Source organism: Antechinus flavipes, chromosome 1, assembly GCF_016432865.1.
Source record: "Antechinus flavipes isolate AdamAnt ecotype Samford, QLD, Australia chromosome 1, AdamAnt_v2, whole genome shotgun sequence".
In the NCBI taxonomy this organism is placed as follows: Eukaryota; Metazoa; Chordata; class Mammalia; order Dasyuromorphia; family Dasyuridae; genus Antechinus; species Antechinus flavipes.
The window spans coordinates 586,075,917-586,088,929 of NC_067398.1; the positions used below are offsets into that span (position 1 = coordinate 586,075,917).

At 35.8% G+C, this 13,013-nt stretch overlaps 1 pseudogene; it reads left to right on the top strand.

The window, feature by feature from the left end:
• Positions 1 to 6,394: 6,394 nt before the first annotated feature.
• Positions 6,395 to 13,013, top strand: part of LOC127547552 (dnaJ homolog subfamily B member 1-like) — a 28,636-nt pseudogene continuing 22,017 nt past the window's right edge.

The window sequence follows — 13,013 nt, forward strand, 5'->3', positions numbered from 1 at the left end:
TAATGCCAGTTTTATGGCTTTCATTTCATAATTTATCATGATTGCAAAAAATCAATTAAAATTAATACTTATTATGAAATTCAGTTTTCTGTACAGGAATGGATCAAATGGTACTTTTATCATCTCTGGCATCCTGTACCAAAAGGAGCAGTGTGCATCACAACATTTTTTATTAGGGTCATTAATGACTGTCAAATGACAAGTCCACTGGCTAAATAACCATAAAGAATTCAAGCCTCATGATGGTAGTAAATACTTTTAGGGCCAGTGAGTACTGGTTTTGATGTTGCTGCCAAAGCTTTTAAAAAAAAGTATCCTGTTTATTCTTATGTAAAGATCATGTTCATTGTACCATATATTATTATGCTATTGTAATTTTCGTGATTGAGAGTGATTTACATAGCCAGCTCATAAGCATTCTAGCGAAAATCTCGTCCATACTGAGATGCCAAGGCACTGGTCAATGTGAGGTTTCTCATGATGTTTTATAGTGATATTGGTATTTTTGAAATATTGTGAAAGAGGAAGGTACCTACCTGTACCAGATTTCAAAATATACTACAAAGATACTCAAAAATATACTAATATATACTACAGAGCAGTAATTATTAATAGAGCAGTATTTGGTACTGGTTAAAAAATAGAAAATCCAATCAATGAAATATTACATATATAATGTAAACATAGAGAAGAATACATATAATAGCATATTATTCAATAAATCCAAACACCCCAACTATTAGAATATTCACTATTCAATTGAAACAGCTGGTAAAATTGGAAAGCAATATGGCAGAAATTATGTTCAAGTCAATAACTCATGCCATATACTGAGATGTTTCAAACTTATCCTAGACTAGCAGATTAGGATCCCAGGCACTTATTATTTTTCTCTTAGAATTCCAGGGATAAATAAGTCAACAGTTTTCAGAGGAAGAAATGCAGATTATAAACAGATAATGTGAAAAAAATTCCAAATCACTAATACTTAGGGAAATGTAAATGAATACAACTTGGGAGGTTCTACATTATGCTCTTCAATTGTCAAAGATATTAATTTAATATGTATAAGAAATGATGAAAAGATAAATTTCAGAGAAACATAGGAAGACTTATATGAAATGAAGCAAAGTGAAATGAGCAGAACCAGAACAATATATGTAATAAAAATATTGTAAAGAAAAACAACTTTGAAAGACTTAAAAATTAAGATCAGCAAAATGACTCATCCTATTTCCAGAGAATGGAAGATGAAGCATACTACCCACCTCCTGATAGATGATAGACTTAACGGGCAGAATTAAGACATATATTTTTTTAGATATGTCCAATCCAGGAACCTGATTTGCTTGACGATGTTACAAGAATTTTTGCTTTGTTTTGTTTTGTTTTTAAAAGGGAAGGAGGATTAGACTAGATAGGATTGTGGGAAAAAGATAAGGAAGAAAAGAGAGTTATTGAATTTTTTAAATGTACAGAAGCAAATAGACAAGTTGGAAAGCTTTGAAAAATTATATGTTGAATTTATTATATACTTAAAAGAAAAAAAAAAAAGCCAAGCTGTATGGAAGAGATATGTCCAGGCTAGCTTTCTGGACTTTTCAGGACTACACTTGGTTTCAACAGGATAATCACCACGAAAATAGTTAGGAATAAAGTCCAAAGTTTTTATTATCTCCTTTACAATCTGTCTCCTTTGCCTAGGACTGAATTAGCTTTCTGGGGGACCTTCAGGTGGGCCTTGGTCTTAATGGAGAAGTGAAGGAGGACAGCCAGTCACCATGAGAATCTCTGTCTTCAAGTCTCTTCAAGTCCTCCTCTAGGTCTGACTATGATCTCTTAAATACTCTTATTACAATTAAATCCATTCTTCATACTGAGTATAAACCAATCATTATATCACTAGGGAACCATTACATATTGTAAGATTAAATCAATCATACTGAATAAGAGAACTATTAATCAAACGAGATAACCATTGTTTTAGTTCCACTGAGTTAACACCTTGTTGTAAGAATCTTTGCCTCAAGTATATTTCTCCAGAGTTCTGGCTCATTATAACATATACAATCCCCCTCCCCCCCCCCCCTTTTTTTTTTTTAACTCTAGACAGTATATAGAAATATTAATTTCATTTGGTGTTTTAAAAAATAGAAAATATTGTGGCATTTACTTAGTACCTTTCATGTTGAGGAAGACTGGGCATATTGCTAAACAAACTCTTGCCTTCTTATTTAAGCAACTAAAATTGAAAAGTTTTCTGCATTATTACATATAAAAGTTTTGTTTCAGAAATTTCAGGAATATTTATAAATACATACCACTTTGAATTGAATACACAATTTAAAAGACAAATGTCCTTGTTAGTTTTAGGTAAAACATTTAATACATTAATAGACATTGTTAATGGGTGGTTAGGTGGTCAAGCTCTTATTTCTTTTCTACAAATATCCTTTGAAAGACAGTGTGGAATGGTTGGTTGCAAGAACATTGGATAAGAGTCGGTATAAACCTGGGTTAAAATTTTACTTTTCATATGTAGTAGTTCTGTTAATATAGATAAGGAATCTTTCCTTTCTGAACCTGGATTTTCTCATCTATAAAATGGGGACAGTGGTATAAGGTTATCTTTCTACCTAAATATGTTACAAGTCTCACAATAATATTTGTGAATTACATTGTATTACTACTATAAATGTTGGTTACTATTAAATAAATAGAGATTCCCAAATGCTCAGGTAATCCTTAGCATGCAAAGACAAAAGATTCAATTCAGCATTTGTAATTTTGAAAAGATGGGGGTTTGATTTTATAAAATATATAAAATTAGCTATAAAAAATATAAAATTTAAGCAGTAGAGTTTCAGTATGTACTTATTAAAATGATCAGTATCTTAAAGTTTGATAGAAGTTGTTCCATAATTCTTTTCTGTGAAACATATGTTCCCCTGTGATTTAGAAACTTCAACATTTAGCAGGCCAAAACAAAGTAAATTAAATGTCATTTTGTCTTTGAAAAAGTTAAATAGGCTCTTATTATTTGTAGCACTGCTTCCCCCTCCCCCTTGAAATGTAGTTAAGACTAGAAAAATATTAATATGTACAAAATATTGATAAATGTTGTATAGAGTCTCCAGAAGTATTTGATTGAGTAGACAAAATATACAATACAATTTCCTTAAAGGTAAGATCTTGCCTGTTTGTAGATTTTTCTCCCCAGCTCTAAGGAATCCAATACTCTTCTAAATAACACAGAACCCCAAAGACCAAGGATCTGTGACAAAGAGATAAAGGAAAAAAACATTTGATTTTCAAAGGGAAAGCTACTTTAAACCATTACCTTGTAAGATAATAGTGCCTGCTTGCTTCAGATACTGTTCTCTGTAGTACATTATTCCTGGGTAAATGCCAACCACAAAAAATTTGTAAGCACATAATGTAAACACACTGAGAACACATTTGACGGAGGAGAAAATAAATTCCCTCCCTATTTTGATACCATTTTTTGTAAAGGAACTTAAAAAAAAAATGAAAGGGCTAGATAAAAAGATTGTTTCTCAGCCATGGGAAGAAAAACAGTGAAGACTAAGCAAGACACTAAGAGCATTTCTAAACAAGGCCAGACCTGACCAAAATTATTCAGTAGGTAGTTTGTCTTCCAATCCCCAGTCTTGTCTTTGTTTATTCAATAGAATTTAGGTTCCTTGAGGGCAAAGATTGTTATTTTTTTTTTAATCATTGTAGCCCCAGATCTTTGCATAATGTCTTGCACACAGGAGGTGCCAGATTCTTGTTTAATTGAATTAATATTTCCTCAGTAGCTTGGCTCTCAGATACTGCTGTCTCTGTTTTTCCTTTCTCTGAATTTCTCTACTTTGATCTTTTGTTTGTCTAGCTGTCTTTTAAAGGCCCCATCCAAGGTATGAATTCAACTCCCTACCTATTAGTCAATCAGTAAACATTTGTTAAATATCTACTATGGACCAGGCACTATACTGATACTGGAATTAAAAAGATGGAAAATAAAACCTGTTCTTTGTGAGCTAATATTTTTATGAAGAGACTACAAATACTTTGTACAATTGTAGGTTCTTGGATTTCGAATTGGAAAAGCCCTTAGAAGTCATCCATTTCTATCCAACCATTCTAGAGGACAATTTGGAACATTGCCCAAAGGGCAATAAAACTCTGCATACTCTTTGATCCCAAAGTAGAGATCATAAAAAAGGCAAAAGGACCTATATGTGCAAAAATGTTCATAGCAGCTCTTTTTGTAGTGGCAAAAACTGGAAATTGTGTAGATACCCATCAAGTGGAGAATGGTTGAATAAGTTGTGGTACATGAGGGAATGGAATATCATTGTTTTATAACAAATGAAGAGCAAACTGATTTTAGAAAAGCCTGTAAAATCTCACATCAACTGATGTTGAGTGAAGTCAGCAGAACCAGGAGAACATTGTACAAGAGAACAAGATTATGTGATGACCCACTGTGATAAACTTGGTTCTTTTCAACAAGTGGTTATTCAAAGCAATTCCAGTAGATTTGGGATGGAAAATGTCAACTACATCCAGAAAGAAACTGGATATTGAATGTGGATCAAAGCATAATATTTTCACCTTTCTATTTGTTTCTTTTGTTGAGGGTTTTTTTTTTCCTTTTGGTCTTATTTTTCTTGTACAACATGACAAATATGGAAGTATTTTTGAAAGGATTGCACATATTTAATCTGTATCAGATTGCTTGCTGTTTTGGGAAGGGAAGAGATAAGGGAAGAAGGGAGAAAAATTTAGAACACAAAATTTTACAATTATGAATGTTGAAAACTATCTTTACATGTATTTTGGGGAATATATATATTTAAAGTCATCCATTTAATTCCTTCATTTTTCAGAGAAGAAAACTTAGTCTCTGGAATTTTCAAGCATCTTGCCCAACATAATACAGGTGGCCTGTTGTAGCTAGTATTTGAAATTTATGTTTTTTGACTTTAAATCTAGCTGTAACTTTGTTAGGTTGGAGGAAGAATAAACTGATTAGGGACCCTCCCTCTAGAATCCTATGGTTATGAAATAGTCTTGGTTTAGGAATGATGGCATCTACTTCCATCTACTTCAGTAGATCCTGGGTGTAGGGAACAGGGAATGTGGATTAGTAAATAGTAACAGGTGTTAAAAATCAATATCTTTGCATGTATTTTGAAAACAAAAAGCTATTAAAAATAAAATATTTTTAAAAATCAGTAACTAATGTTTGTGTTTCTCAGACTGAATTGAACTCATAAAGCTTAAAATATCATGCCAAGTGATATTTTGCTGAGAATCTTTGGTCAGACATTTTCCTTGCTGTTTAGTCATGTTTGACTCTTCATGATCTCATAAAGATGTAATTTCCTTCTCCTGTTCAATTTATAGATGGAAAAAAAAAAAGTGATGTAAACAGAGTTAAGTGACTTGCCCAGGATCACACAGATAGTAAGGATCTAAGGCCAGATTTGAACTTAGAGAGAGTCTTCCTGATTTCAATCTGGGTATTTTATTTGCTGTGCCACTGAGATGCCCAGTCAGACATATGAATCCAACAAATATCTAGTTTATTAGGCTGTTAATTCTTTGAAAGAAAAAAATTATATTTTGTTTTCTCTTTTATAGCCCCCAAGGGCCTACCACAGTGTTGTACAAACAATATTCATCTAAGAAATATTAGCTAAATTGCATTATGGAATTTAAGGCATCAATAAGCCCCAGTAAGTTAGGTGCTTTAAAAATCAGGGAAGCCATTCTGGCTACATCATACCATAGACAGCTACTTAACTCTTCTTATTGTAGAAGGCTGACTCTAGACTTGATTTAATTAAATTTCCAGTGACTCACTTGTCAAATTGATCTTTCTAAAGCATAGGTCTCATCATGTCATCTCCAATTCAGTAAATTCTAGACATCCTATTGTGTGGTTCAGAAAGGGTGAGGGGTCACGATTTAGTAAAAAAAAGCTGGAGAGATCTCTAGAAGCAAAGCAGAGTTTATTCTACATTCTCATGAGAAGGGCGTCCCACCCATCAAGCAGACCAGGGGTCTTCAACTACGGCCTGCGGGTCAGATGCAGCCCACTGAGGATGTTTATGCGGCCCGCTGGGTTATAGCAAAATCAGACCAGAAGTGATGTTCGACCTAAACACGCATTAGCAACACACACTCCTGGCACTGGGCTGAGGCTGCGGAGACAGAGTGTGAGGCGATATTGAGGTGAGGTGAGTTCCCAGGCCAGGGTGTGTGATGTGGGGAAGGGAGAGAGATGCAGAAGACAGAGAACTGAGGGCCCGCGGCCTTGTACAGTAACAGCAGCCACCACAACAGACAGGGGCGGGGATGTACAGTGCATGCTGCGCATGTCATGGCCACTGCAGGGGGAATTCACTGCAGCAGTGAAGGTCAGAAGCGGGAGCGTGAAGAGTGGGAGAGAGAGTACGGGAAACGGAGGCATCACAGTGCAGAGGCAGCTTGGAGGAAGTTGGGCATTGCAGTCTGTATGTCTCTGTGTGGGCAAAGTTATTGCTGGTATATTGTTTTTGTAGCGCTGTATATGTATATTGGTATTTTACTAATAGCCATTTGGAATCCCTGGGAAATAATAATGTCAAGAAAAAGAAAAATTGACTCGGAGTGTAGGATATTCAAAGAACAGTGAACTTATGATTACTTTTTCATGCAGTACAAAGAAAGAGCTGTATGTCTGATATGCCCGAATATAGTGTCTGTGTTCAAAGAATATAATTTGTGTGGATACTATATAAAGTGGACACTATTTATAAAAATAAATATGATTGTTTGGTTGGAGAAGTGAGAACAGATAATATATTAAAACTGAAAAATACATTGACAACTCAGCAAAATACTTTTGTGAAGCAGAAGCAGCTAAATATTTCATCACTGCGAGCAAGTTTTCAAGTTGCCAAGCTAATAGCACACACTGGCAGACCATTTGTGGAGGGAGAATTGGTTAAAGAATGCCTTCTTTCTGTTGCCAAAGAGATGTGTCCAGAGAAGGCCGATTTATAGTACAGTGAGTCTTTCAGGACCTACAATTACACGGAGGATTGAAGAAATGGGAGACAATCTGCATCAGCATTTGCAAAACTCCATAAAAAAATTTCATATTTTTCCTTGGCACTCAAGGAAAGCAATGATGTTCATGATTCTGCACGACTTCTAATTTTTATTCATGGGACGAATGATTATTTTGAAGTCATAGAAGAGCTTGCTGCACTGCAAAGCATCAAAGGAACAATGACAGGAGAGGATATCTATGAAAAGTTTGCCAAACTATGAATGGTTTGGAGCTGGACGGGGCTAAACTAGCCAGCATGACAACTGATGGGGCTCCTAGCATAGTGAGGTCTAAGAAAGGAGTAATTGCTCGCATTAACCAAGAGATGGACAAACATAACCAGTCTCATCCAATAGCCGTACATTACCTCATCCACCAACAAGTGCTGTGTAGTAAATCACTGAAGTGTGACTCTGTTATGAAAACTGAGGTATCTTATGTTAACTTCATTAGAGCTAATACACTAAATCACAGACAATTTCAGGAATTTCTGTCTGAGCTAAATGTTGAGTATGAAGATGTTCTGTATCACACAGAAGTCCATTGGCTGAGTCGAGGGAGAGTTTTGAAATATTTCTATGACTTACTGCCACAGATTACAACTTTTCTGCTTTCAAAAAACAAAGAAGTACCAGACCTCAATGATGCAGAATGGAAATGGCACCTTGCCTTTCTGACAGATATAACAGAGCTACTCAACAATTTCAGTATGCAACTTCAAGGAAAGGGGAAGCTCATCTATAATATACAATCACACGTCAAAGCATTTGAAGTAAAATTAGGCCTCCTCATCAAACAAGTGAAGGAGGAAAACTTCTGCCATCTCCCCACAACTCAAAATCTATTAGCGGAAAAACCGCTGATTGCATTCTCAAACAAAACATGTGTGAATTCACTGGAAAAATTGCAAAAGGAGTTCCAATTTAGATTTAAAGAGCTTCATCTCCATGAACAGGACATACGGCTTTTCCGTAACCCATTTTCTATTGACATTGAAAATGTGGATACAATTTACCAAATGGAACTGGCTGAACTGCAGAATTGTGAGTTTCTGAAAGACACATTCAAGTCAAGCAGCCTTTATAATTTCTATGCATCTCTCCCCTCTGAGACATATCCTCATCTCAAGAACTATGCACTCAAAATGGCAACCATCAAAAACAAAAGGTCAAGAATTTCAAGGGAATTAATGAAAAAAAAAATCAAATGAAGGTGGCCTCGCTGTACCAGATCTAAAATTATATGATAAAGCAGTGGTTACTAAAACCACCTGGTATTAGCTAAGAAATATAGTTGATCAAGGAATAGATTAGGTTCAAAGGACAAAACAGCCAATAACTTTAATAATCTAGTATTTGACAAACCCATTGACCCCAGTTTTTGAGATAAGAACGCATTATTTGACAAAAATTGCTGGGAAAATTGGAAATTAGTATGGCAGAAACTAGGCATTGACTCACACTTAACACCGTATACCAAGATAAAGTCAAAATGGGTTCATGACCTAGGCATAAAGAATAAGATTATAAATAAATTGGAAGAGCATAGGATAGTTTACCTCTCAGACCTATGGAAAAGGGAGGAATTTATGACCAAAGAAGAACTAGAGATCACTATTGACCACAAAATAGAAAATTTTGATTATATCAAATTGAAAAGTTTTATACAAACAAAACAAATGCAGACAAGATTAGAAGGGAAACAATAAATTGGTAAAACATTTTTACAGTCAAAGGTTCTGATAAAGGCCTCATTTCTAAAATATAGAGAATTGACTCTAATTTATAAGAAATCAAGCCATTCTCCTATTAAAGGATATGAACAGACAATTCTCAGATGAAGAAATTGAAACTATTTATAGATATATGAAAATATGCTCCAAATCATTATTAATCAGAGAAATGCAAATTAAGACAACTCTGAGATACCACTACATACCTGTCAGATTAGCTAGAATGACAGAGAAAGATAATGAGAAATGTTGGGGGGGATGTAGGAAAACTGGGACACTGATACATTGTTGGTGGAATTGTGAACACATCCAGCCATTCTGGAGAGCAATTTGGAACTATGCTCAAAAAGCTATCAAACTGTGCATACCCTTTGATCCAGCAGTGTTTCTACTGGGCTTATACCCCAAAGAGATACTAAAGAAGGGAAAGGGACCTGTTTGTGCCAAAATGTTTGTGGCAGCCCTATTTGTATGGCTAGAAACTGGAAATAGAATGGATGCCCATCAATTGGAGAATGGCTGAATAAATTGTGGTATATGAATGTTATGGAATATTATTGTTCTATAAGAAATGACCAGCAGGATGAATACAGAGAGGACTGGCGAGACTTACATGAACTGATGCTGAGTGAAATGAGCAGAACCAGGAGATCATTATATACCTCAACAATGATACTGTTTGAGGATGTATTCTGATGGAAGTGGATTCTTTGACAAAGAGAAGATCTAACTCAGTTTCAATTGATCAAGGATGGACAGAAGCAGCTATACTCAAAAAAAGAACACTGGGAAATGAATATAAACTGCTTGCATTTTTGTTTTTCTTCCCAGGTTATTTTTACCTTCTGAACCCAATTTTTCCTGTGCAACAAGAGAACTGTTCAGTTCTGCACACATATATTGTATCTAGGATACACTGCGACATATTTAACTTGTATAGGACTGCTTGCCATCTGGGGGAGGGGGTGAAGGGAGGGAGGGGAAAAGTCGGAACAGAAGTTAGTGCAAGGGATAATGTTGTAAAAAATTACCCAGGCATGGGTTCTGTCAATAAAAAGTTATAATAATAAAAAAAATGGCAACCATCTTTGGCAGCACTTATGTCTGTGAACAGACTTTTCTTAGAATGAAACATTTGAAATCTCCAACCAGATAAAGACTAACGGATACACACTTGCATCACTTGTTATGACTAGCAGGGACAAATATGGAACCAGACATTGACCATCTCATTAGCCAAAAGCAGGCCCATAGTTCCCATTGAAATACTGGTAAGTTTATTGATTTAACTTTACTTTATTTTAAATATTGTATTTGTTCCCATTTTATTTCTTCACTTCAAAATAAGAAATATGTAGCGTGCATAGGAATTTGTTCATAGTTTTTGTTTTTTACTATAGTCTGGCCCTCCAACAGTCTGCGAGACAGTGAACTGGCCACCCTACTTAAAAAGTTTGAAGACCCCTGGAGCAGACAATCAAAGGGAGGAAGCACTTTCTTGGGCAGGGTTAACACTTTTAATCCCAAATGCAAATACCTCCTCCCACCACTGACCCTCATCCTCATTGGTTGAGGATCTTACATTCTAAACTCAGGAACTACCCAAGAAATTGAACTTGACTAGTAAGTACATAGTTCCCCATATTTGACTGAAACAGGGAGAAAATGATGTCATGGGAGGATAGCAGGAAGGGGATTTAGGTATGCCCTTGGATCAATGCTCAAAGTCCTTCAGGCCTACTTAAACTCTGAAGTAGATGAAGCCTTACTCGATTTTCACAACTGTCTTGAAAGATCTCACCTCATCTCATTCACTATCATCTCCAATATCAAATATGAATCTTTTGTTTTACAGTCAAAATCCTTCATAAACTTGACCTTTCCTACTTTTCAGTCTTATATCTTTCTTCCTTCTCTATATTAAACAATCCAGAGACACTAACTTCCTTGCTATTCCTGGCACAGGACGCTCCATTTCTCTGCTCCAGGTATTTTTCCCCCTAACTCTTTCCCATACCTGGAATTCTCTTCCTCCTCATTTCTGCCTCTTGGCTTTCTTCAAGTCCCAGCTGAAATTCCACCTTTGCACAGGAAGACTTTCCTGAGTCTCATTACTAGCACCTTTCAAACCTGTATCAACACATCACAAATTTATTCTGTATCTATCTTGATCATACATAGTTGTTTGTATATTGCTTCCTCCATCAAACCACGAGTTCCTTGAAACAGGGGACTGTTTATACATTTCTTTATATCTCCAAGGCTTAGCAAGGTGCTTGACACATAGTACAAACTTAACAAATGCTTGTTGACTGACTGATTTCCATCTTTTCCCACTAATGCAGTTGTTCTTCCAAGAGTTCTTTGAACATCAAATTCTCTGTTTAGGGAGAATGAGTAGGTAGGTCATGAGGGGACAAGATTCTACAAGTGACTCAAGCTATAATTTCTTACCTATTTTGCAGTTCTGGATGTTTTGAATGGATAGTTCCTAAATGACAATGAATAGACTGTTGGCTGCCCCATGCATATTTTATTGAGCCACACTAATCAGAATTTCCCAGAGATTGGCCTGAAGACTGCAGTTTGGAATAATTCCTGATAGCTATCTATGTGCTAGGCCCGTAACTGAATTCTGGAGCCTCAAGTGAAATCTTGTTACCCAAGTAACTGCACCAAAGCATATTATTCAATTGTTATATGGGAGGAGGCTTAACTTGAATGGAGACTTGTATTCATTCTCAACTAGTAGGTTAATGTTAGTAATCACTGACTGTAATCCCTGACTAGAGACAGATTAGGAGTTACTTACAAGCATAATTGCAATGATTGAAATGCCTTCTTATCTCCCAAACATCTTGCACTAGTCTGAAATGATGCTTGCATTTCCTAACCATAGCTTCATTCTTTTTGCGTTAAGGAATTGATTAACTATAAACTGAGAGAATGAGACACACAAAAGAGATCGTTTTTGAAGGGAATTCAGGCAGGATCTGAGCATGAGGTACTTAGAAGTGAAGGGATATCTTTAACCTAACCTGCTAGCTCTCAGTCCTCTTTAGAGAGCTCAGTAAAATCAAGGTTTTCATAATACTAGCACTCTCCCTCTTGAAATGACATGGAGATTACTTTTGCTTTTTGGGGTTTTTTTTTTGTATCCCCACTACTTGGTACAATCCCTAACATATAATAACCATATTAATACAGGTTTGTTGACTGACTGATTGATGGGCTCTGGGTAGCCCAGGGAGGTCATTGGGTGCTTAGAATTGAGAGTTAAAGGTTGAGGAGAGACAAAGACATCTTATTTACTTTGCAATTTCAGCCTAAGCTGGCCACTACTCCTACCTCTAATGGAAAGACTCTGAAGACCTGAGATCTGTTATCTTCTTTGCTATATACAACTGTGTCACCTTGGATAAGTCATTTCATCTGCCTTTTGTATAAAAGGGGAACTAACAGAGCTTTCACTACTCACCTCAAAGAGTTGTCATATCAAATGAAGGATTGTCAGTAAAAGCACTTTTTAACCATATGCACAATACATGCATGTAAGTTGTTGTTGTTATTCCCAGAGGCCACGCTTTATTTGAAGTAAGTTGACTGCCCTACATTTTTAATATCTAATCATAAACTTATATCACTTTCTTTTTGTTTTCCCTTTCTTGACCTCCATTAATTAAAAAAAAAATACTATGCAGTATTCATTAATTTATTTTGTCACTCTATCTCACCTAGACTTGGAGTGCAGCAGATACTCATGGACTTGATCCCACTATTAATCAGTGTAAAAGATCTGACCTGCTCCATTTCTAACTGGTATGAGTCACCCCTCAGGGAGCCTAGTGGCTCCCTATTCCTGCTAGCTCATTATACATATTAGTGCTAAATGTCTGATTGACTTTAGCCCTACAAACTCAAATGATGCATGAACCTCAGTCTCTCCAGTAGTAGGATTTGCAGATGTTCACTACCATTCTAGCCTATATTTATGCAACAATGACAAATTATTTGATCTAACATATTAGTACAATACAAAACAGAATGCATTATGTGTCAGAAAAATACAAGTTATATTAAAAAGTTCATAGTGTGGAGATAATACAGAGAAGTTTAGGTCCAGCCGTCTCTATTATAGAGAGGAAAGGAAGAGTTTTGGTAGCTAGCTGTGAA